The sequence below is a fragment of the Miniopterus schreibersii genome (assembly GCF_964146895.1).
Source record: "Miniopterus schreibersii genome assembly, chromosome: 10".
Classification (NCBI taxonomy): domain Eukaryota; kingdom Metazoa; phylum Chordata; class Mammalia; order Chiroptera; family Miniopteridae; genus Miniopterus; species Miniopterus schreibersii.
This window is the reverse complement of record NC_138110.1, coordinates 60236379-60262991: the sequence shown is the minus strand read 5'-3', so window position 1 is coordinate 60262991 and position 26613 is coordinate 60236379. Positions and strand designations below refer to the sequence as shown.

Below are 26613 nucleotides of genomic sequence, written 5' to 3'. Positions count from 1 at the left end.
ACCAACTGTTTTCTGTGTCCATGGGCTATCAGTGCATTTCTTTATTTCCCTTGAAACTTACTCTTTGACCTGAGGACTATCTATAAGTGTGTTGTTTAGTTTTCACATGTTTGGATATTTTCCCATTATCATTGTTACTAATTTCTAAGTTTGATTTCCTAGTGATCAGAGCACACACTCTGTATGATTTCAATTATTTTAAATTTGGTAAGATTTGTTTATGAACCAGGAGTGGCAAATCATGGTATACATATGTTCTTTGAGCACTTGAAATGACTGTATATTCTGCTGTTGTTAGGTAGAATGTTCTATATGTGTCAATTAAATACTTGGTTGATGACGTCGAGGTCTATATCTTGCTGATTTTCTGTCTAGTTGTTCTATCACTTGTGAGAGGTGCATTGAAGTTTCCAACCATAATCATGAATTTGTCTATTTCTCCTTTCAGTTCTGTCAGTTTTGCTTCACATATTTTGCAGCTGTTTCTTGCAGATGCATTTAGGATTGCTGTGTCTTCTTGGTGGGTGATGGTGACCCTTTTTATCATTATATAATGGAAAACAAACAAACAAAAAAAACACATCAGGAAGGGGAAGGGAGTTCTTAGTAGTGCTAGGTAGGGTGGAGTCCAGGCTCCTGATGTGGTTGGCTGGTGGGGTTGGGGTGGTGATCATTTGTCTTTTTAAGTTTACTATCGGACTGATAAAAATTAAAATGTGTGGTAACTGTTAGAGAGGCTGTGGGGAAGCAGGAACCCTCAGACTTTGCTTTTGGGATTGTGTGTTGGTCCAACTTTCATGGGTGACACTCTGGTAATAGCTAACAAGGTTACAAACACATACCCTTTTACCAGCAGTTCTATTTCTAGCAATTTATCCCAGTGGTGTTAGCACAGGTGAGTGAAATGATGTTAAGAGAGCAAAATATTAGAAACAGTCCAAATGTGCTTTAGTAGGAGCCTTGTTACGTAAAAAATGGTAGCCATAGCCGGTTTGGCTGGGTGGCTAGAGTGTGGGCCTGAGGACTGAAGGTCCTGTGCTGATTCCAGCCACAGGCACGTACCTCAGGGCATGGGCGGGAGGTGAAGGTGGCTGTGTCTCTCTCAAGGAGATGTTTCTCTCTCTCTCTCCCCCCTTCCCCCCCCACCTCTCTGAAAAACAACGGAAAAATCCTCAGGTGAGGATTAAAAAAAACAAACAGGAGATGTTTATCTACTGATAGAGAAGATCCACCATCAGGATAAATGTAAAGCAGAGGAAAAAGAAAGCAACACGCAGAACAGCATGTCTAGCATGTTACTAGTTGTATAAAAGAAAAAAGAATACAAACAGGTATTTTTCCTATATATGTGCCCCCCCCCCAAAAAAAAAAAAAAAAATCTGGCTGGATACACAAGCAACTGCTGACAGTCCTTCCTCCGGGTGCCTCCTCCCCCAACCCTGCTTCAGTCCACCGCGGGCAGGTCATGGGCAGGCTGGCCACCTCCCAGCCCAGCCCCAGCAGCGGCTCTGGGCCTGCTGCGCATGGGGGCCCGCGAACAATAGGCAGGGACCGGCCAGGCTGGTGGCTTCACACCAGCCCTTTGAACCTGCCCTATCAGTGTTTGCTTTTGTAGACACTCGGGTCCCCAGAGCGGAGGCGGGGTGGGGGCGGAGTGGGAAGGAGCCCGCCCATTGGCTGAGGGGCCCTCTGGGCTGGCCTGGCTCCAGCATCCGGGGCTCAGACTCTGGATTAATTGGGAGGCCCTGAGATGGGGAAATGGGGTCCAGGGGCTGAAGACACTCACTGACAGGGATGTAACAGAATAATGCAATTTTGAGGAGAACCCCCACTACCCCAATACTATCATGGTGTCCACCCTGCTCCCCAACTCCTTCCATGTTCCTCCCTTCTGTCCCCCTTGGATTTGTAAACTGTCCCTTGAGTCTGCCTTGATGTCACTCCTAGGCAGTGGAAGACAGAGGTAGAGGAATTTTTTATAGAGCTTGGAACAGGGCTCCCCCTGCACCCAAGCCCTTCTCATCCCAAACTGATCCGTTGTGGGTGGTAAGGAGGCCCATGAAAATTCCAGGAGCTGGCATGCTCACCACCAACACTTCTCCCCTTGGTGGAGTCTCCAGACTTACAGAATACTAGAGAGTGTTCCTCACAAGCTGAGTGCCCTCTCTGAGCCTGTCTTTACATCTGTAAAATGGGTGTGTGTGCGATTACATATCATTTTGTTAAAATTATCTGATTGTGTCTGACCGTCTCACTACTTCTGGGAGGGTCAGGAATATGTCTGGTTTTGTCTGCTGCTGTATTCATAATGTCCAGTTCAGTGCCTGGCACACAGAAGGCACCCAGTGTTTGTGGAATTAATTAATGCTCCCAGATGTCTGCCCAGGAGTCCACGTTGTGGTGTCTCTTGGCTTCAGCTTCTAGACCTGTCTGTCCTTGGGGTAGCGGTCAGGAGCCACCCCAATCTGGGTCTCAAATGTCCCTGGATGAGGCTGGAGCCTTCTCCAAGGGGGCTGGATGTCCTCTTAGGTCAATTTCCACCTGAGTTCAGGGCTTCCACCATTCTTTTATTCTAACATTTGCCAAGAGCCTAGTCCAGGGACATTAGGGATTCAGCCGTCTGGGGTGCTGCCACTCCTTTTCGTTTCTCAGGAGATCCTTTCCCTCATGGAGAGATAGACATTGCCTAAATAATCCCACAGAGTAATGCAAAATGAACAGGGGATGCTCTGAGAATGTGTAGCAGAGGTGCGGGGCCCAGACTGATCGAGGGTCAGGGAACACATCCTGAGCCAAGATCTGAAGGAGGAGTTCAGCAGACGGCGAAGGAGGGTGCAGCCCACACTGCGACACTGTAAGAGTCCCCTCCCCAGCCCACTGCCTCTCTGCAGGGATCCATTTGCTGGGAGTCCTGACAGCACCCCCACCTCTGCTGTCAGTCTCTGTCAGGCAGGAGCCAACCTTTACCCCATACTGCCAGTAGAGGGCACCCTGCTCCTAGCTTTGGCTTCACCCTGCCCCAGTCGCAGTCATGTGACATATCAACCTCCCAGTGGCCCTGAGAGACAGGCAAATGCAGCTTATTGCTCCCTCTCGAAGAAGAAACTAAGGCTCAGAGAAGGTCAATGGACATAGCTAGTCAGTAGTCTCTTGACTTTGTTTTGAGGATCTTTAGCCCATGGAAGCATCTGCTCTGCGTGTTGATAGTGGCACTCGGTATAAAGATATGAGTTGGCATTGATTTATTAAGTACTTCCTATGCTCCACCCTGTAAGGTAGATGTTGCAATTATATCCGTGTTACAGATGAAAAAAATGAGGCTTATAGTAGCGACTGGACCAAAGTTAGGAAGCACCACCTGTGTCTGATTCTAGAACTTCTGCCGGTAAGCACGGTGCTCTGCTTTCCCATCTTGCTGTCCCCTATAGCACCACCCGGCGTCCCTTTGAGAATGCTGGATGCAAAGACACGGGAAGGAACTGGACAAAGACCTGCTCCCCAGCTCCATCTTAATGAACATGTGTTTACGCATGAATACAGTCACAGAAACTCTCAGACACATATTCATTCACACACACAGTATACACTTTCCCCAACGTCACAAATATACATGTACACATACTTACACTCCCAGATACTCAGTCCCACATATGCTGACATACACACTGTAGGTGTTAGTCAAGACCTGTGCTTTAATTGCCAGGGCCCTGAGGCCCTAGATTCAACCAGTGATCTGTGAGCTGATCATGACACCCCTCCCTTCCTCTTCCCTTCCCTTCATTCCACAAACATTGTCAGCTGCCCACTGGGGACAGGCTGCTGGGGAACACAGATGGCTCACATCTGGCCCCTGTCCTCAAGGAAATTCCTAGCCATGGGGGAGAAAGACTCACCAACGATTACCGCAGTCATGGATGCCAGGGCAGGTCTGGGTAGAGCATCTAGAATGGAGGAGGTGCTGAGGGGATTCTCAGAGGAAGAGGTGCCCACCCTAGTCTCTAGAAAGAGCCAGGGAGAGAAAGCAAAAAGAGACCTGCCCAGGCCCAGGTGTGAGAACAATATTTGCAAAATCATGGCAGAGTAAAAAAGTTGGGGGTGGGAGGAAATAGCCAATATCAGGAACTGTTTCACGACAGGGTAACCCTCTATGGATTATCCTATTTAACCCCTTCAACAACATTATGGGATAAAAAACATTATTAACTGCATTTTGTAGATAAGGAAACTGAGGGTGAGGAAGATCCAGCTGGTAAGCTGCAGTCAGGATCTGAACCCAGCTGTGCTGGGTTCCAGGGTATAGGCTCATGGCCTCAGGGCTCTGCTGCTTTGGCTGTGGTCACTTCTGCTTTGCACACATGTACACCCTCCCTCTGTCTCCCTCTGGCACTGAAGGGGATGCTGAGAGGTGCACCAAGGTAGTGTCACCCTCCTTACTTTCTCCAAAACTCATCTAAGAACCCTGGTGCCTCCTTGTGTACGTAACATGCTGTTCTGCCCAAGAACCTCCAGATGGTGTGTCCTTATGGACCACACGCTTCCAGTTTGTTTTCGGCAGACAGCTTTGTAAAATGTGTAATTCGTGTCTCTGAATCCCTTATGGAGGACTGAAAGCTCAGGAGGTCACAAACTTCTCCAGGGCAGCCACTAAACCTTGACTCACACCTAGATAAGAAGACTGAAGTGCCAGGGGGCATGTGGCGTGAGAATCAGACCATGAGGGCTGTGCCCTGAGGCCCTGGATCCCGAGTAGAAGAGGAGCGTCCAGGAGGGAGACAAAGCTCGGCCCGGCGGGTGGTCCTCCGCCCTGCCGCCCAGCTTCCCATTGCTTTGTGGCAAAACACCCACGCTTAGTGGCACAAAGCAACAGTAATAATTTATTATCTGTTTTTTGGCTTGGGGGGTTGCTTGGGCTCTGCTGGGCAGTTCTTGCGCACCGTGTCTTGTGTGGTTGCTGGGGCAGTCGCTGGGCTGGTGGCTGCCAGTTGATGCTGACTGCCAGCCAGGACCTCAGCGGGGCTGTCAGCAGGAAACCTGAACATGGCTTCTCCATGTAGCCTGGGCTTCCCCACGGCACAGTAGCTGGGTTCCAAGGGCGAATCCCAAGACAGAGCCAGGCAAAAGTTGTATCATGTTTAAAAGTATATATGTAAACATACTCTTTAAAATTTTATTCTAGCTTTATAGAGACATAGTTGACATGTAACATTGTGTAAGTTTAAGGCGTATAATGTTATGATTTGATACATGTATATATTGTGAAATGATTACCACAATAAGGTAAGTTAATACATCATTCAGCCCACATAATTAATGGTAATTTTTAAAAATATATATATCTTTATTGATTTCAGAGAGAGGAAAGGAGAGGGAGAGAGAGAGATAGAAACATCAATGATGAGAGAGTCATTGATCGAGCCCACAACCCGGGCATCTGCCCTGACCAGGAATCGAACCCTGATCACCTGCATCCCAGGTCGACGCTCAACTGCTGAGCCACGCCCAGCCAGGCAATGGTAACTTTTTGTTGTGGTGGTGATGGTGGTAGTGAGAATATTGAAGATCTACTCTCTTAGCAACTTTCAAGTAAATAATACAGTATTGTTAAGTCTAGTTGCCCTGCTGTACGTTAGATTCCCCAGAACTTACTCATGTTAGAAGTTTGTACCCTTCAACCAACATCTCCCCGTTTCCCCCACACTCCAGCCCCTGGCGATCACCATTCTACTCTATATTTCTATGAGTTTGGCATTTTTAGATTCCACGTACAAGTGAGATCATACAGTATTTGTCTTTCTCTGACTTATTTCACTTATGGTAATGCCCTTAAGGTCCATCCATGTTATTTCAAATTGCAAAATTTCCTTCTTTTTATGACTGAATAGTATTCCACTGTGTGTGTGTGTGTGTATCACAATTTCTTTTTTTAAAAATATATCTTTATTGATTTCAGAGAGAGGAAGGGAGATAGAGAGAGAGAGAAACATCAATGATGAGAGAGTCGCCATTGATCAGCTGCCTCCTGCACACCCCTGACTGGAGATTGAGCCCACAACCTGGGCATGTGCCCTGACCGGGAATCGAACCACGATCTCCTGGATCCTAGGTCGATGCTCAACTGCTGAGCCACGCCCGGCTGGGCTATATCACAGTTTCTTTATCCGTTCATCCATTGATGGACACTTAGACTGTTTCCATGTTTTGGCTATTGTATGTGTCACCTTTTATGATCTCGCCTTGGAATTCATATAGCATTGCTTCCACCATACTGGTAGTTGAGGCAGGTGATCAGGCTAAGCTCTGAGCAGTGTGGTTCACCACACCAGGCCATGACCTGTTTGTATGTGTTTGAGGAAGCCTGGAGGTCTGTTCAAAGATGTGTGTGCAAGTGGGTCCATGTGCACATGTGAAATGAATGTGTGTGTGTGTGTGTGTGTGTGTCAGTGTTAGTGGGAGCTTGGGCAGAGGCCTGCTTGTGTACATGAGGGCACATGCAGGACTATGGATGTGTGTGAGACAGGGGAGTGAGGATGACTGCAGCCAAGTGTGAGTGTGCATCCACAGGTGCACGAGTAGTGGGTGTGGGTAGACTGAGCCATGAGGGTGTACAGGAGTATGGGATATGGCCAAGCATGTGTGTTAGATTATGTGTATATGTGTGCATGAGTGTGTGTATTTTTCCAGAGTTGCCTGTCCATGCTTGGAGCTTGGAAAAAATGAGAAAATGTAGAAACAAAGAACCCTTTCAGACCTTCCCAGGGATGTTCGAATCAAATGAACCCCTGGGGACCACAACCAGCTGGAAAGACGAGGAGAGCCAGGTGGAGGGGCGGGAGAAAGGCTTTTCTGAGGTTAGTAATCATGCTTGGGCTGGGAGCCAGGGCTCCTATTAGGGCCAACTGCTTCCCACACACAGTTGCCTCTTCAGCTTGGATGACAGCATCTCAGCCCTCCTCCCCCTCATTCCCATTGCAATTAGTAGATAATTTGTTCATTCAATCAAATATTTATTGACTACCTACTATGGGACTGGCACTATGCTAGAAGCCAGGGATACAGCGGTGAACAAAGCCCCCATTCTAGAAGAGCCGATGTCCCAGTTGGGAACATTATATACATAAACACATTTGTTGTGAACAAATATAATGTCAGGTGGTGGCAAGTGCCATGAAGAAAAGTAAAAGAGATGGGGGTGACTTGGGAGGTGGAAGATACTCTAGAGAGGAAGTCAGGGAGGCCTCTCTGAGGGGCAGAGAACTTAAGTGTCTGGGGGAAGATGTGTTAGGCAGAGCAAATAGCAAGCATGAAGACTTTAAACAGAGAATGTGCCTGGTGCATTCCATGAATGACGAGGCAGCTGAGGCTGCAGCCCTCGAAATGAACTGGGGGCAAAGGGGAAGAAATTGGGTCATAACGCCTCCAGGCATTGGAGGACCATGAGCTTTTGCAGAGAGGATGACTTCCCTTCCTTTCCTTTCCCTTCTCCACTACCCATATGTGTTGGTTTCCTGGGGTTGGCATAAGAAATTACCGTGGGCTGGTGTTGTAAAACCCAGAAACTTATTCTCTCACAGTTAGGAGACCAGAAGTCCAAAATCAAGGTGTCAGCAGGGCCACACTCCTCTGAAGGCTCCAGGGGAGAATCCTTTCTTGCCTCTTCCAGCTTCTGGTGGCTCCCTGAGTTTAGTGGTTTGTGGCTGTGTCACTCTAACCTCTGGCTCCATCTTCACATGGCCTTCTCCTCTTCTCCCTCTGCCTCTTTCCTCTTTTTGTTTCTTCTGAGGATACTTGTTGTATTTAGAATTTAGGGCCCACACGGATATACTCACCTCAAAATCTTTAATTGTATCCACAAAGACCCTTTTTCCCAATAAGGTTACAACCACAGGTTCTGAATATAGGACATGGATATATCTTTGTGAAGGGAGGGCACCATTCAACACACTACACTTCATTTTTTTTCAGAAGCTACCCTGGCTGGCCAGCGTGGCTCAGTGGTTGAGCATCGACCTATGATCCAGGAGGTCACAGCTGGATTCCCAGTCAGGGCGCATGCCCCCGTTGTGGGCTCGATCCCCAGTAGGGGGTATGCAAGAGACAGCTGATAGCTGATCAATGACTTTCTGTCATCACTGATGTTTCTGTCTCTCTCCCTCTCCCTTCCTCTCTCTGAAATCAATAAAAACATATTTTAAAAAAATAAAGCCTGGCCAGGCGTGGCTCAGCGGTTGAGCATTGACCTAGGATCCAGGAGATCACGGTTCGATTTCCAGTCGGAGCACATGCCTGAGTTGCGGGCTTGATCCCCGGGTGGGGGCGTGCAGGAGGCAGCCGATCAATGACCCTCTCTCATCATTGATGTTTCTATCTGTCTCTCCCTCTCCCTTCCTCTCTCTGAAATCAACAAAGATATATTTTAAAAATAAATCAATTTAAAAAATAAAAACAAAAAGCAGAGCCATGTATGGCCTGGCTGGGTTTCAGTTTCCACCTTTGAAAAGAGAACAATAGCATAGATTCCTAGGGTTGTCAAGAGGGAGAGATGAAATCATCTCTTGCTAGTGCCGGACATAAATTAGGTGCTCAATTTCGAATTATTATTTGAATAATATGCCCATGAAATTAGTCATTTTATCAAGTTTCTTGAACTGCTTTTGAGTACTAAGAGCCACAGGAGTGAAAAAGGAAGGGGCAGGCCCAGCTCAGGAACCCCTTCCTGAGGCTGCTCTGGTTGGCAAAGGTTACCCGCCACCCTCACCCTTTGTGATGGTTAATTTTATGTGTCAACCTGACTGGGCCATGGGGTGCCCAGATTAAACATTATTTCTGGTGTGTCTGTGAGTGTTTCTGGGTGAGATTATCATTAAAGAGTGGACTCATTAAAGTAGGTTGCCCTCCCCAATGTGAGTGGGCATCATCCAATCCACTGAGGGCCCCAATAGAACAAAAGGCAAAGTACAGAGGATTCCTTCTCTCCCTGACTGCTTGTTTGAGCTGGACATTGGTCTTCTCCTGCCCTTGAACTAAATTACACCACCAGCTTCCTGGGTCTTCAGCTTGCAGATAGCTTGGGACTTCTTAGTCAGTGTAATCACATGAGCCAGTTCCTCAAAATAAATCTGTCTTTCTCTCTCTCTCTTAACATGGATGAATCTCAGATATTATGTTGAGTAGTGAAAGAAGCCAAACAAAAAAAAGAGCACATGCTGTATAATTCCACTTGTATAGAGTTCAAGAACAGGCAAAACTAATGTTCAAGAACATTGCATCACTAATTTATGTTTATAGAAATTAGAATAGTAGTTACTGTGACTGGGAGGCTGGGGACTCTCAACTGGGATGGGGCCTGAAGGAGCCTTAGAGTAGTCTGGAAATATACCAGATAGAGGTTATGCGGGTTTAACAAATGTAAAATGGATGAAGCTGAACACTTAGGACAACTGCATTTTATTTACTTAACTGTACGTATGTTATATTTCAACCAAAACATTGACAAGTCTGTCAGTACCAAGTGTTGACAAGGATGAGGAGCACCGGGACTTCTGCTTTGCTGGCAGGGGAGGGGTAAATGGGTATAACCGTGGTGGGGAGCCATTTGACGGTACCTCCAAAGTTGAAGCTGTGCATGCCCTTTACCCACTAATTCACTCCCAAGTCTATACATGAGAGAAACTCACAAGCTGACACGTACAATGCTGCTTTTCATTGCATCACTGATTGTAAATGCAAAATATTAGAACCAAAGCAAAGGTCCGTCAGCAGGATGATAAAATGTGGTGTACTCCTGTAATGTAATGCCACATACCAAGTGAGCCAGAGAGAAGAGGTAAGAGAATCATAGGTAGTAGATCGAGGAGGGCCTCAGAGATCAACTCCGTGCTCTATTTTAGACATAATGAAACTGAGCCCCAAGGACATTGACTGATTTGCCTAAAGTCACACTGCAAATTAATGGACAAGTCAGGTTAGGCCTCAGTTTTCTCCTAATCCCGTACTCACCCTTATGGATAAAAAAGGAAATTAGTTTCATCCCTGCTCAGCAAGCTTCCTTGGGAGCTATAGGTACAGATATGGCGAGGTAAGTGAAATCATGTTTTCGGTATTTGTGCCCAGCTTAGGGCTGGGTGCCCCATTCCAAATCTCATGACACCTTTACCACCTCTCTGAGACCAGGCCAGGGTTGCTCAGGGATCTTCAGCAGATGTTGCCACCAGAGGGGGTTGGGGGAGAGTGATGACATTAGTGCCACTCTCTTCCACTAAGATGCTCATCTCCTTAGGATCTAAACTCAGTTCCCACCCTGTCCCTACCTTTGCCCTGCCTGGAGCACTTCCACACTTAACCATACCATCACCCTTCTGTTCCAGGCTTCCCTACCCCTGTTCCCACCCACATTGGTCCCTGTCTTAGATATTTTGTATGCGGCCTCTGAGCTTCTTTTTCCATACAAAGCACACTTCTTGACCTTCCTAGAATGTTTCTTTCTTTCAGGGCCTCTGTACAAGAGTAAATGGGGCGCCTGACTCCAGGTTGACTTCACTCGAAAGAAGGGTGCTTTGTAAAATTCGTCCAGGGAGGCATCCTAATCTTCACAAAGGCTTTTATGGTGGTTTGTCTCTTCTCCTGAGCTCTTGGAAGCAGAGGCCCCCAATTTCCTGACAACCATGTGCATCTCAGAACCTTCTTTATGCCCCAGTACTCCTTGCATATTGTTGCTTGTAGTGAGTATTGATCATCCCTTTTAGACTTCCAGCAACTGAACTCCTTTGCTGTGTTTGGGGAAAATTCCCTGCCTCTGAGACAGAGTCCTCCTTCCACACTAGAAACTAGAAATGCCACCCTTGCTGCTAGGGTATAGTCATGTGACCTAGGCTCCACCAACAGACACAGGTCCACAAAGACTCTGTGTGGGGACTGCTATGTTTGGGCTGCTAGTGACATCAGTGTTCTCTTCATAGGGCTAATTATGGCCCATGCTTTGGGGCACTGACTTTGGCTAGCTCATCTCCAAGTCAGGTTCTCTGCACATCCAGGAGATTCTGTGAACTATTATCTTTTTTAAAAAATTGACTTGAGAGAGAGAAGAAGGGAGGGAGAAACAAAGAGAGGGAGAGGAAGAGACAGAGAGAGAGATTGATCTGTTGTTCCACTTATTTATGCATTCATTAGTTGATTCTCTTATTTGCCCTGACCAGGGATCGAACCCGCAAACTTGGCATATCAGGATGACACTCTAACCAACTGAACTACCAGGCCAGGGCCTCCATTATCTTTCCATAAATAATTTTTCTGCTAAATTAGTGAGAATTATTTTTCTTTGTTGCTTCTAACCCAAACTATCCTCATTGATACATTCTTCCTCTTCACATCAAAACCTCAACTCTTTTGGGGTTCATGCTACTCCATTACATTCCCCTTTCCCCTGCTTTGCTATCTACCAACCTCTCCTTCATTCGCTGAAGACTTTGGCCCCTGCCCCACACTCTTCCTCTCCCTTTCAAGTCCTGTCTTCTCCATGGACAACTTCACATTATATGAGGTTAACCCATCCTACACCTTGACCTCCTGATTTCTCATCATCATAATTGTCAGTGGCCTTCACCTCCATGTCATATCAGCCACCTACTCCAATGGACACATCCTAGGCCTTATGATCTTGCTCATACTAGTTAGGATTTTGGTTGCAGATAACATAAAACCTAAATAAAATGGTTTAATAATAAAGGGAACAAGAATCTGTAGATAGAGTGGCTCCAGGGTACATTAATTCAGTGGCAGCCCTGTGACTTCATCAAGCACCCCAGGCCCAAATATCACATCCTATGACAATGTTAAGAGGCAGAAGAAAGGGACCTTTTCTTCCTTCTGTCATTTAAAAAAAAAAAAAAAAAGCTTTTATTTATTTCAGAGAGAGGAAGGGAAAGGGAGAGAGAGATAGAAACATCAATGATGAGAATCATCAATTGGTTGCCTCCTGCATGCCCCCTACTGGGGACTGAGTCCAGAACCTGGGCATGTACATGCCCTGACCAGGAATCGAACCGTGACCTCCTGGTTCATGGGTAGAGCCTTCAACCACTGAGCCACACAGATGGATCCTTCTGTCATTTTTGAAGATGAAAGGAAAACTTTCATAAGCGTGCTCTCCCCCTCCCATTTCCACTACTTGACAATAAACTTCCCCAGTGACCAGAACTGCATCACCTACTCATGTCTAAACTGAATGATGATTTATCAGCAAGAGTTAGACTTAGGTGCGTAGAAGAGAAAGGAAAAATAAATGTGGCTTTAAAAAGAATTAAGTTTAGCCCTAGCCAGTTTGGCTCAGTGGTTGGAGCATCAGCCTGCGGACTGAAGGGTCCCGGGTTCAAGGGCACATGCCTCAATTGCAGGCTTGATCCCCAGCCCCTGTCAGGACCTGTGCAGGAGGCAAGCAATCGATCTATCTCTCTCACATTGATGTCTTTCTCTCTCCCTTCCACACTCACAGGTAGCAAGAGAGAGCACAAGAGCAGAGCAGGAGAAGAAGCAAAAGCAAGGGAACTCTTTGGGGATTATAAGCAGGAGCTTAACCAATTAACCCTTTAAGATTTCATTTACTTGCAGTGGCTTCACCCCAATAGCCAATTATCCTTTTCTCAAGTTAGACTGACAGGCACATACCTTCACTATGTCACCCTGACTTCATTGCACACACTCCCATCTCCCCCTTTGTTGGATCCCTTTCCCCAGTGATCTGCAGGGAATGGACTGGTGGTTTCCTGGGGAGTGTGAAGTTGCAGCTTCCTGGTGAAGCTGCCCAGATGACCATGTTTATAATGTCTGGTCTTCCCTTTGCTCTTTTCCTATTATTAATATTAGTAACTAGATAATTATAATGATAACATTACCGCTGGGACAAAGAAAGCATTTTGCTTTTTACCCCTAGGCTCTACCACTTCCTAGTTGTATGATCTTGCTCAAGTTATAGTACCTCTCTGTGCTTCAGTTTCCTTATCTTTAAAATGGGGATACACTAGTAGCTACCTGATAAATGGTTATAAGGATTAAATGAGTTAACACACGTAAAATGCTTAGAATAGTGCCTGTCTGTTATGCAATATAAAATAATTGTTAGCTATTACTCATGGAATTAAATTTCTTTTCTTTTTCTGTGCCCTTTTACTGGTCTAAATAACCTCTCTGTCTTGGTCAGCCTCCCACTCACAATTCCTCCAGGGTCTTATGCAAGGGAAAAGCTTTAAAAAGTTTGAAGGACTTTACTGGAAACAATCCTGTTTTAAAGAGTTAAGACATCAACTGCAGGGGAAGGATAAGCCTGTGCATGGTGGAACAAAGTGGGCCAGGAGGGGGTGGGGAAGGGGCACAGTAGGGCACAGGTTCCAAGGACAGCGCCTAATTATCTAATTACCGTATTTCATAAAATTCAGAACCCACTAGGCCCTGGCCAGGTAGCTTAGTTGGTTAGAGCGTCATCTCAGTACACCAAGGCAAGGTTGTGGGTTTGAACCCCGGTCAGGGCACATACAAAAATCAATCAATGAATGCATAAGTAAGTAGAACAAGAAAATCAATTTTTCCCCCCTCTCTTTCCTAAAAAAAATTAGGATCCACCATTGTAATATGCACAATTATTTTATTTTGTGTAACCCTACATAATTTTTAAAATTCTGCAATTAGTTTATGACTTGTCATCAGCTGTTACATGTGTCCCAATTTCAAAGATATTAAAATTCAAACAAATGTGCATTGTAGAATCATTAAAATATGGGTTCCTAGGGTGCTGAAAGATTATGATGTTCTCCAATTTTTTGTTTTCCCATTAAACTATAAAATAAGTATAAGAGGATTTCCATTTTGGCGGGGTGGGGGGGTGGGGAGTAAATGTCAAATTCTTTCCCTAAACCATATCTCATCTCCTTTGTTCCCCTGCAGTGGCTGAGTCAGCCTGTTGGGTGACCCAGGCCTGCCCTGGGGGAGGCGGGAAGTCACACAACAGTTCTTTGAGCTTCTCCCCTGCAGCAGCAGCTGGAAAGGGGCCCGACTTTATGGGGGAACAATGGTGCCAGCCAGCTTCGGGTGAAGCAGAGCTGAGCAGCCTGGCCTAACCTGGCCTGGGTCCAAAAGAGTGACCCTTGCACTTGAGGGGTCCACTCCACTGGGCAAAGGTCTGAGAGATTTAGGGAAAATGGAGAGGAAATCTCTCAGCTTTCCTGGTAATCTCTCTGTCAGAGGACCTCAGGGCCCAGTGAAGTAATCAAACTGCTCCATCGTACAGATAGGAAAACAAAGACCTCAAAGGGGCTGGAACTTGCCCTCGGTCACACAAATCAATGGCAAGGCAGGAGACAGAATCCAGGTTCCTTTGGACTCATCAGGTTTACTAGCAAGGGATGATTTGTGCAATCTTTTTTTTTTTAATTTTTAAAATGTTTTTATTGATTTTAGACAAAGACGGAGAGAGAAACATCAATGAGAGAGTGAAACATTGATCAGCTGCCTCCCACACACCCCCTACTGGGGATTGAGTCTGCAACCCTGGCATGTGCCTTAACCAGGAATTAAACCTGTGACCTCTTGGTGCATGAGATGATGCTCAACCAACTGACCCACACTGGCCAGGGCAAAATAAACATGCCCAGGTCATGTTGGTGTGACAATGTGTCTGTCTGACACATCAGATAAAGTGTCTGATGCACCTGATTACTGGAATGAGACGTGCAATATCTTAAGTATGAATACCTCCAAGAAAGAGACCTGTGGATACCTGCCTGCCTCTACTCCTTCAAGCCAGTATTTACTATGACATAGTAACTGCCTAGGTTCCAAGCCCACCTCTAATACTTCTCATGTTTCTGAGCTTGGATAAATTACTTTGCAGTTTGTTAGCTAGTCTCCAGGATGGCTCTCAATGATTCTTACCGCCTGGTATTCATACTCTTGTGTATAGTCAGTCCCCTCCCACAGTGATTAGGGCTGACCTGTGTAACCAGTAGGATACTGCAGAAATGACCATATGACCTCTGAGGCTAGGTCAGAAAGGACATTTCAGCTTCCTGTTTACTCTCTTGGATTAGTTGATCAGGGAAGTCAAGGCACTTTTCGACATAAGAAACACCCAAACCTGTAAGAATTTTTATGAATTTAGTTGAGCCAAACTGACAATTTCCAGGAAGTAAAAGTTGAGCCAAACTGACAATTTCCAGGAAGTAAAATCTCAACATATTGAGAAAATGCTCCAGAGAATGGCAGTTTTGCACCTAATTTTGAACATTAGAATAAAAGGAAAAGATGTAAGGGGTTACACGAAATCTATTGGTGATAGATTAGGGAGGCCGGAGAAAGCAAAGGAGGGGTGTTGGGGTGGGGGAGGGAATCTCTGGGGTTAGATAAAAAGTAAAAGGAATAGACACACTTCTTTTACATTTGTGGGTGTAGGATAATTAGCAGTTAACAATTAACACGATACCAATAACAATGAGGAGTTTTGTGATCTCTGCTCTGGTGCAGTGATTGTGCCCTGAGAGGTCTGGAAAAAGGAAATTACTTTGACATTCCAAAGGTATGTTATCCTAGATGCAAAAAGAATAGACAGTTTCAGTTAAGGTAAAGGTTGACCTTTGTCAGGGAAGATACTGGCCTAGGACATGACTACCTGCCATGACCTGCTTTTAGTTAAGAAATTTAATTTCAGCCCTAGCTCAGGTTTGGCTCAGCAGTTAGAGCATCAGCCCTTGGACTGAAGGGTCCAAGGTTCAATTCCAGCCAAGGGCCTGTACCTGGGTTTCAGGCTCCATCCCTGGCCCTGGTCAGGGCTTGTGCAGGAGGCAACCAATTGGCGTGTCTCTCTTACATCGATGTTTCTCTCTTTCTGTCTCTACCCCTCCCTTCCACTCGCTCTGAAAAATCAATGAAAAAAATATCCTCAGGTGAGGGTTAAAAAAAAACAAAAAAAATAAATTTTAATTTCAAACCATCCTATGTCGGTTACTTTAGGTCCCTGAGTTTGTAAACCCGCCATGCAGACCTCCCTTGAGCTTGTCAGGTTTAGTATGTGGCCTCTTTTTCATCTACACATTCAAGCAGCCCAATGGAGAGATCCACATGGCAAGTAACTAAGAGCTCCTTGACCTCCTTGTCAGCTGCCCAATCATTTCCCAGTCATGTGCATGGGCCACCTTGGAATTAGATCCTGCAGCCTTAGTCAAGCTTTAAGATGACTGCAACCCTGACTGATATCTTGGCTGGGACCTCCTGAGATGCCCTAGGCCAAAATCACCCAGAATCTGCTCTTAAATTCCTGACCCACAGAAAATGTCTGAGATAATAAATGTTTGTTGCAGTTGTAAGCTGCTTAATGTGTTATACAGCAATAGATAATGAATATAGTCACTCTTTGCCTGCCTTTCCTCATCTTTAAAATGGAGATGATGATAGTACCTGCGTCATAGAATCATAGCGAGAATTCACTGGTGTTACTGGACAGGGGACCTGGGCCTGAGGGGGTCTGCCTAGGGCAAGCCAGTAGTGTGTGGGTTCTTCTTGTAGGAAAAGTTCCACAACACAAGTCCAGGTGACTATGAGGGTACGTTTACTAAAGCTGGGGACAGTAAAACAGGAAAGAGCTTAGCATAGAAGCAATGGGAGAGCCTAGGCTGGGCTCCCTTAACTCCCTGAGAAGTCAGAGAAAAGGCCTTGGGGACAGGCTCAGGGGATTAGCCTGAGAGGAGCTGCCACTGCCCATTGCTCCCTGGTTGCAAGTCTTGTGGGGACCCTTAGAATTTAGGAGGTGCTGCCTGTGGGGGAGGAGAGGGGGAAGCAGAGGGGAAAGGTAATAGCAGGGGCTGCGAGAGCACTCTGGGCCCTTTGTCTTAAGGTTTTTATTTCTCTCTTGCAGGTGGGAATATTAGGGAAGTTCTTTGGGGAGGGTTTCAGCAGAATACTCATCAGTTTTCCAGGTGTGCCCTTTCAGGGTCATGTTCTCCACTGATTGGTCAGTGCCAGGGCAGGGGGTCTGTCATTGGCCATTGCAGCTGGTCCTGGCATCACCCACCTGGTTTTGCTGCTTTTCTGGACCTGGAGCTGAAATACAACTGAGGCCTAGATGTGATCTCTAGGAAGGTGACCTTCGGTACCAGGCTGTAAATCGTTCAGCCAGTTTGTTCAGCTATCTGTCTCAGTCTCCCTGTTCCGTTTGTCCTGGCTCACTTGCCTGTCTCAATAGGAGGATGGCTGGAAAGGTTTGACTCATAGCAAATCCTTGTTGATGGGAGCCACTGTTGCCATATTATTTTACGATCCTCATTAACTGAGAGCAGAGGTTAAGTACTGTGTGAGTAAGGGCCTGTAGGGAGGATGAGGTAACAACTCGGGGTATCTTCTTCATTCCCCGCAGTTCAGCTCCGACTGTACACTTCCATACTTTCTCCCAAGGCAGAAGTCTGCGGAGGAGAGACTTCTGAGGTGCCCACTCTCACGCAGAACAGAAATCAGTTCCCATAAATCCCCTCAGAGACTGGCTGATGGACCCCTCCCCTGTGCCCCACGGTGTGTGCTGATTCCTGGAATAGGCCATTCCCCCTGCAAGGTTAGGGATTTTTCCCCTTATCTGGCTGGGCCGGGTCACATACCAGTACCCCATCCATCCCGCCCTGTTCTGTATCATTCTTTAGCGCTTGTCACGCAGTCAGAGGATATCCATGTCATCTTGCCGCTGCCCAAGACGCACATTGCTAGGAGGCCCTATCAACAGAATTTTGCTTTCATTATTATTAAATGTTTTTACAGTTTATTTTTTTATTAATTGATTGATTTTTTTTTTCTTTTCTTTTTTAGAGAGAGAGAGAGAGGGAGGGAGAGGAACACCAATTTGTTGTTCCACTTATTGATGCACTCATTGGTTGCTTCTTGTATGTGCCCTGACCAGGGATTGAACCCACAACCTTGCCATATCCGGATGATGCTCCAACCAACTGAGCTACGGGGCCAGGGCTACGGAATTTGCTTTGACTCAGCACTTTCCAGGGATGCTCCCCTACCCCTGGCAGCTACCCTGCTAAGGATTGCTTTCCTCCTTAATCTGTCTCTGAGTTTAAATTTTAACTGTGCTACTGATTTTCCCTTTGAGCACCATTTCCTCATCTGCCAAACAGAGATAGTGAATTTTGCCTCAGGGTTGTTGGGGAAGAGAGTGAAGCCACACAGTAAGAAAGCTTTGTTAAATGGAAAGAATAAACTGCAGGTGACCCTTGAACAACACAGTTTTGAACAGCACAGGTCCATTTGTACATGGATTTTTTTCAATAAATATACAGTTGGCCCTTCTTAACCCAGAGTTTTACATCCCAAAACAGTGCTTTCAGTTCAGTTTGGGATCTGCGAATGTGGAGGGCTGCATGTCCACATTGTTCTGTGCCATTTTATGTAAGGGACTTAAGCATCTGCAGATTTTGGTATCTGCAGGGGTCCTGCAACCAGTCCCCTTCAGATACCCTAGATACCTATGGCTGTAGTCAAGTTTTGGGGGATTCTCAAGTTACACTAGGATTTTCAACTGCATGGGGATTGGTGCCCTGAATCCCCACATTGTTCAAGGGTCAACTGTATAAATGCCCCCAGCCTGCTGCCCAGCTCCATGCTCTGCCCATTCTCCCCATAGCTGGAGCTACTTAACTCTCACATGCAGGCTCTGCCCTACTCTGGCCTTGAGACCAACTTTGCTTTTTAATCAGGGGACCTTAAAAGAGATTTGATCTCTTTAATCATGGTCTCAGCGGTAAGTTGAAAATATGCCATAGTACCTTCATCAAAGTAGTACAATCACAGTATAGTGTCCTTAAATTTGGATGTGCATTGGTTAATGATACCTGGACCCCATCTCCAGAGGTTTTAATTTAATTCTCTAGGGTATGACTTGGACAGTGGAATTTTAAAAGCTTCTCTGCCTTACACCCTGAGTGAAACAACTGTTTTTAAGACACTGGACATCAGGTAATGAAGGACAATGATCTTTAAGAGACTGGAAACAAATTAGGTGAGACCTATGCAGAGCAGGGTGCAGAGCCACCAGGTAGCCAGACCCAGGCCAGCCACCCTGATGGATGGGCTTGGGTGGGCTCCCAGCCACACTTGTCCACATCCTACCTTAGTGGTTTGTCTTTGTCTGCATACACTCTATGATATGACTTATATTTTTCTTTAAGTCAATCACTTTTTTTAACTTAACAATTTCAGTTATTTTTTTAAAAATTCTGTTTTTCAAATAGCTAATATAGGCATCCCATGCATTATTTAAAAAGTATGAAAAGTTATAGAATGAAAATATTTTCTTCCTGCCCTTGTCCCCCAGTCACCCAATTCCTTTAAGAAACATCCAGGCTTATTCATTGTCTTTGTGTTTTCCAGAGATGTCCTATGCATATATAAGCAAATGGATATGTAGTCTATTTATTTATTTTACCAAATGTTTAGACTTTAATTTCTTTTTTTTTTTTTTTTTCAAAATATATCTTTATTGATTTCAGAGAGAGGAAATGAGAGGGAGAGAGAGAGACAGAAACATCAATGATGAGAGAGTCATTGATCGGCTGCAACCCACAACCCCTGGCAGGTGCCCTGACCGGGAATTGAACCCCAATCGCCTGGATCCCAGGTCAACACTCAACCGCTGAGCCACGCCCGGCCGGGCTAGACTTTAATTTCTAAATAAAATAAATTATAGACTGTTTCATACCAGTACATGTACTAGATCTGAGATCTGCCTTGCTCTTCTTTTTTAAGGCTGCATAATTTTCCAGTATCATAGTTTATCTCATCCCCTACTGATGGACATTGACCTTATTTCCAGTCTTTTCCTATTTCAAATAATGTTGTGATAACCATGTTCATCTGCTAGTTTGTTCATTGTGTGTGTATATATATATGTTTCTATTGATTTTAGAGAGAGAAGAAGGGAGAGGGAGAGAGAGAAACATCGGTGAGAGAGAAACACCAACATTGATTGGCTGCCTCCTGTACAACCCCCACTGGGGATGGAGCCCACAACCCCGGGCATGTGCCCTGACCAAGAATGCAACTGGTGACCTCCTGACTCATGGGTTGATACTCAACTACTGAACCACACCAGCCAGGCCATTGCACTATATATATATTTTAACCCTCACCGGAAGATATTTTTTCCATTGCTTTTCAGAGAGAGTGGAAGGGAGGGAAGGAAGGAGGGAGAGAAAGAGAGAGGGAGAGGGAGAGGGAGAGGGAGAGGGAGAGGGAGAGGGAGAGGGAGAGGGAGAGGGAGAGGGAGAGAGAAACATCAATGTGAAAGAGACACATCGATTGGTTGTCTCCCACTCATGGCCCGACTGGGGCTGGGGATTGAGCCTGCAACCGTGGTACGTGCCCTTGAAAGAATCGAACCCAGGACCCTTCGGTCTGTGGGTCAATGTTCTAACCACTGAGCCAAACCAGGTAGGGCAAAAAGGTATTTTTTAATGGCCATTTATGGCACCACCTAAAATCATCTTGTATGGTGTACATCCATTAATGCACAACCCCTGAGAAGATACTGGCTTAAAGGTTAACATAGAGGGCTCTAGATTCAGACTGACCAAATTTCAGTCTCGCTTCCACCAGACACTAGCTGATCTTGGGCATGTTGTCAAACCTCTCTGGGGCACGGTTGCCTAGCCTGGAAACTGAAGAGCTAACTTTAGCTGAACACTTACTGCGGTTCTGTACGGTCAGCACTCTGTCATTCTATCTTCCCCACAAGCCTAAGAGGTAAAGGGTGTTCACCTTGTTTTGCAGAGGAGGAAATAGCTTGAGTGCAGATGACTGGACCATTTGACCTTGAGTGAGCTGCCCCTTTTCCCTCTAAGTTTCGAAGGTCCTCAAAGACTGGAAACAAGGTCACACATTTCTTTGTATTTCAAATTACACCCTTTGCCACCTCAAGAGAAGTTTACTTGACTCAGGGATGAGTTCTAAGATTGTCGATGCATTTCTGGCCTGACACACCTTCACAGCTTGCATATTGCAAAAGTTGACCTGGATGCTTGTCACTTGATTCCATCTTTGCCTGAGGAATTCGCAGGCATAGCCTTTAATTTTTTTTTTTTTTTTTAAAGATGTTTAAGGTAGACATATCCAGTGAAAACTGTAGGCAAGAAATGATTCTGATCTGCAATCTGTAGAGATGGGCCCATCGGTCTTTCCTAGGGGAAGGCAACTTTAGGTTTGAGAGCCAGGAAAGAGGGGAATTGAAAATAATGATCTGACATGCTGTTGATTTTCTAATGAAGTACCTCAGTCCTGAAATTGCTCATCTGATTCACATTTCTCCCAAAAACTGCAGGAGGAGGTGCAGAAAAGCACCGTATGGCTATTTATTTATTATATTTATTTTTAATATGTTTTTATTGATTTCAGAGAGAGGAAGGGAGAGGGAAAAAGAGATAGAAACATTAATGATGAGAGGGACAGTCATTGATCAGCTGCCTCCTGCACTCCCCCTCTTGGGGATTAAGCCCACAACCCGGGCATGTGCCCTGACCTAGAATCTAACTATGACCTCCTAGTTCATAGGTCAATGCTCAACCACTGAGCCACCCTGGTTGGGCTATTTATTTTTATTTTTGAATTTTAGAATTTGTTAGGAAAGTTATCAATTTGAACAGGAGGGAAAATCTATTCTAAAAAATAATATCTACAGGAAAACAGCCAAAAAGGCTCAGGGTTTATGTTAGGCTTCCCTATGTCAGAAAGCTCCTGGAAAGGCAGCCTGGGAGACCTTGTTCCAACCTTGACAGGCTCTGCACATCCTCTGAATTCCTGAATTCTAAACTTCATTGCACAAAAGGCCACTTGAAATGTGTATCAAAATCCTCCAGTCAAAACCAATTTTTCAAACCTGAAGGCCGCTAAAGAGGTACGTTTTGAGGGCTTTAGAGTGTGGAATCTTTGCTGACTTTGGTCCCTGTAGGAGAACAGCAGCGTCCACCATGTGGGGCGTCCACGCCCAGGCCACCAACTGCAGGAGCCACACTGTGAAGGCTGCAAGAGTGGACTGAGCTGGTGGGGGGTGGGGAGTGGGGGGGAGTGGGGGGGCACTGAGCGATGACAAAAAGGCACAAGTCCCTATCCAAGGCAGTTATTTGAATTCCAGCTCATTTAGTGTTTTTCTCTACTGGTGAAATCAAGGATGATCGATTTAACTTATCTTACAGTGAACATTCTGGAATAAGAATGGAAGACATACATCACAGAACTGCTATTTGCATGTTCAATAACTTTTAAAAATCGGCGGCTTTTATAAAAATATCTTCCAGTAGATCATTAGAGTGTATATAACAGCAGGGAGCTCACCCAGAAGGAAGGGCTGCCTAGAAACCTCAGGTGTGCCTCTCACCATAGGCTGCTCCTTGTTGCAGTTGGCTAATACTGTCCTAGGTCATGACATTAGTATCCCATGATAAATACTTTTACTGTGAAGACTGCACATTTAAAAACACAATGGTATTTTAAAGTCCAGTAAGTAGTGATTTCAGGATGTAAACAAAGCTGCAAGCTGGAAGTTTCTCCATGGTCCTCAAGACTAACACTCCCCTTCCCCTTTAATTTTGGCTATATATTTTTATAACTTAAAAAAAATACTTTTATATTCAATATAAAAAACCTGAAGGATATAGAGAAGCATAAAGTCTCTCACCGCCCCCGCCATCAATACACAACTTTTATTGCATCTTTAAAATATTGCAAATAAGTCTGAGGAATCATCCGGCCTCTTGTTTCTGTAGCTGAACAACTCAGACCTTGTTTATCAGCTTGCTGGACTGTTCCCTTTTCAGAAACATAGACACTATCCCAACATTTTCTGATATCCTTGTTTTAACTGTGTGACTTGCTGAATCAAAGCAGCTGAATTTGATACAAGTTGAAGGTCGTTTCCTTCAAGAATTAACTCATCTTTCTGTGCTTGATACTGAACAAGCCATGCCTGACCTCATCCAAACCCTGTGGATGGGTTCCCGTCAAGAAGTTTCTGATTTCAACAAGAGAACCATTCTCCTGAATAACAACATTGATGGGGAAGTGAGCGTACACAGACCTCATCTTGTAACGGAAGCCCAGCGTAACACCCTTGACCATGTCCTGTACATGACTGCAGATGGTGCAAGAGGTAGTCAGTTCCTTTCTGTTTCCCCACCACTATCAACCCAGAGCCTTATTCTTTCCAGTGAAGTCCCTCTGCGGGGTGCCTCTGGGGCCCTTCACAATAACTGTGAGTCCCTTCAGAGTGATGTCCACATTTTCTGGAATGTCTACAGTCTGATTGCTGAGAATGGTCTTCATCCTCACAGGAGATGTGGTGAAGAGCACAAGATCTCTTCTTTACATAGATTTGAGAAGAGGCCATTGTGAAGTAGTTGAAAGACATAATCCTGGGTTTAAGTCCCAAGTCTGTTTTTTGCATTCTCTGTGAATTTTGGCAAGTCACCTAACCCTCTTGAAACTCTGTTTTCACCTCTAGAAAAGTGGTCATTGCAATACATCCTACCTCATTGGGGATGAATGCAGGCACATCTAGGTTAGGGCATACAGTGAGCACTCAATAAATGTGTCTCTGTCTCCTCTTACAATTTACAAAGAAGTTTTTATCCAGGTGTTTTCTGAGTACCCTTAAGATGTTACTACATGCCAGAGGAAATACAGGGATGGGTAAGACCAGTTCTTTGCCCTTGAAGGGCTTATGGTTTGGGGAAGGAGGAAATCTTAAAGATTAAATGGCCCAGTCAGCTGCCTTTAGATTAGAAAAACACATGTGACTCCAATTTCCAGTTGTCAGCAGAGGCCAAGAAGGTCCAGGTCATACAGCAAGTAAACAGTAGGGAGGAGACTAAAACACAATTAGGAAGAATATTGGGACAAGGGCAATGAGAGAGAGATTTTGGAAATAAAATCATGCTGGTTTGTAGCTCAAAAGAGAGGAACAAGTGGGAAATGGAGATGCCTGTGAATGAATCAGGGGGTTACAAATCCAGCCCAAAGTTGGGCTGCATTTTGCTTTGCAGGATTTCCCCCTCCTCATCTAACATTTTATTATGAAAAATTTCAAACATGTAGAACAGTTGAAAGAATTATACAGTGAACATCCATTTCCCACCATCTAGATTCTACAGTTGTTCACAGTTTGCTTCATTTGCTTTGTCACATATTAATTTGCCCATCCCTCCACCCCTCCACCCATTCATCTTATTTTTTGATATAAAGAATCATGTCATCTGCAAAATGTGACAATTTTTCTTCATTTCCAATTTGGATGCCTTTTATTTATTTTCCTCTTTTTTTATGTTTGTGGGTTTTTAAAAAAATTATTGATTTCAGAAGAGAGGAGGGGAGAGGGAGGGAGAGATAGAAACATCAATGATGAGAGAGAGTCATCCATCGGCTGCCCCCTGCACGCCCCCTGTTGAGGATCGAGCCCGAAACCCAGACATGTGCCCTGACTGGGAGTCTAACCATGACCTCCAGGTTCATGGGTCCATGCTCAATCACTGAGCCACACTGGCTGGGCTTGTTTTCTTCTCTTGCCTGATTGCTCTGACTAGGACTTTTAGTACTGTGTTGAATAAGAGTGGTGAGAGTGGACATTCTTGTCTTGTTTCTGATCTTAGAGGAAAAGCTTTCAGTTTTTCACCATTATGATATTAGCTGAGGGTTTATCATATATGGCCTTTATTATGTTGAGGTACTTTTATATCCATTTTATTGAGTGTTTTAATCATAAATGGATGTTTTATTTTGTCAAAAGCTTTTTCTGCATCTACTGGTATGATCATATGATTATCATCCTTTCATCATTTTTGTTAATGTGGTGGATCACACTGATTGATTTGTGTATGTTGAACCATTCTTGTGCCCCTGGAAAGAACCCCACTTAATCATGATGTATTATCTTTTTATTTTTTTGTATCTTTTTAATGTATTGTTGTATTCGATTTGCTAGTATTTTGTTTAGTATTTCTGCATCCATATTCATCATAGATAATGGTCTGTAGTTTTCTTTCATGTGTGTGTTATCCTTGCTGGGCTTCGATACCAGGGTAATGTTAGCCTTATAAAATATGTTAGGAAGTATTGCCTCTTTTTCAATTTTTTGAGTTTGAGAAGGATAGGTATTAAATCTTCTTTGACTGTTTGGTAAGTTCATTACTGAAGCCATCTGGTCCTAGACTTCTACTTTTTGGGAAGTTTTTGATGGTTGTTTCAATTTTCTTACTGTTGATTGGTCTACTTAGATTTTCCAGTTCTTCATGATTTAGTCTAGGAAGGTTATATACAAGGTGGGGCAAAAGTAGGTTTACAGTTGTTCATATGGAAAATAATACAATAATTAATAAATAATAATACAAGAATAAACTGTTCCACATACTTTTACCCCACCCTGTATTTCTAAGAACTTGTCCATTTCTTCTAGGTTATTGCATTTGGTGACATATAGTCTTTCATAGTTATTCTTTAAAAATTTTTTAAAATTTATTAATTGGAAAGAGAGAGGAAGGGAGAGTAACATCAATTTGTTGTTGCACTTATTTATGCATTCTCAGTCTCTGCCGTTAATTCCCTGTAAATTATTATTCATTTCAGTTCGTGTAGTCTTCATTCCAAATTGTGCTTTATTATGTCATCGATTTTCTCAGTTGTTTTCGTAATACTCTAATATGCTCGAGCTTCCTTATAAACAAAATTCTGAACTCTGTATCTGTTAGTTTGCTTGGATCTATTTCATTTAGTTCCTCTTCTAGAGATTTCTTCTGTTCTTCCTTTGTGACATGTTCCTTTGCCTCCACATTTTGGCTGCTTCCAGGTGTTTGTTTCTATGTATTAGGTAGAGCTGCTGTGTCTTCTGGAATTTGTAGGTTGGCTTTGTGTAGTAGGTGTCCTGTGGGGTCCAGTGGTTCAGCCTCCCCAGTCACCTGAGCTGGGCCTTCTAGGTGCTCCCCTGTGTGGGCTGTGTGCACTGTCCTGTTGTAGTTGAGCCTTGGTTGCTGTTGGCATCACTGGGAGGAATTGACCCCCAGGCCAATAGGCTGTGAGGACCAGCTGCAACTACAGCCAAAGAGCTGCTGTGCTGGAGACACCCCTATGGAGCAGGGTTTACTTCAGTGAAGCTTTGGTGTTCACCAAGTGTGCCCTGAATGTGTCACTCATGGATGTGGTAGGGTTGTAATCCAGCGCGGTCAAATCTGACCACCAGGTGCACTGTCTCTGGGGCCTCCCGGGAGGTACAAAGTCAGCCTCTGCCAGTGCCTTGCCCAGGGCCACCCAGCATGAGCTACACATCAAACCATAGTTGGCTGCTACTTGTCCTGGGCTTAGAGGTGTCTAGGAGAGGCTAAGCTATGAACCAATGCAGGCTGCCACTAGTGCCAGGCCTGGGGCCACTTATCAAGCCATATGGGGCACGCTGCTGCTTGTCTGAGAGGTTTTAGGAAAGGCCTAAGCATGAGGCTTGAGAGGCCACTTGCACAGAAAAGCCCCTGGAAATGGCCTGGATGAGCTGCAGGTGGGGAGGGGAGGGGCCTCCAGGAGTCATAGGGCGGGGCCAAAGGTGTGAGTCAG

The 26613-nt window shown here is 44.9% G+C and overlaps 1 pseudogene across 1 annotated transcript; it reads right to left on the bottom strand.

Annotated features, from left to right (window-relative positions):
- Nucleotides 1-22710: 22710 nt before the first annotated feature.
- On the bottom strand, nucleotides 22711-23351 carry LOC308562325 (large ribosomal subunit protein uL6 pseudogene; annotated as a pseudogene). The gene has a single exon. The product of its transcript is annotated as a large ribosomal subunit protein uL6 pseudogene (transcript).
- Between the last annotated feature and the right edge of the window lie 3262 nt (nucleotides 23352-26613).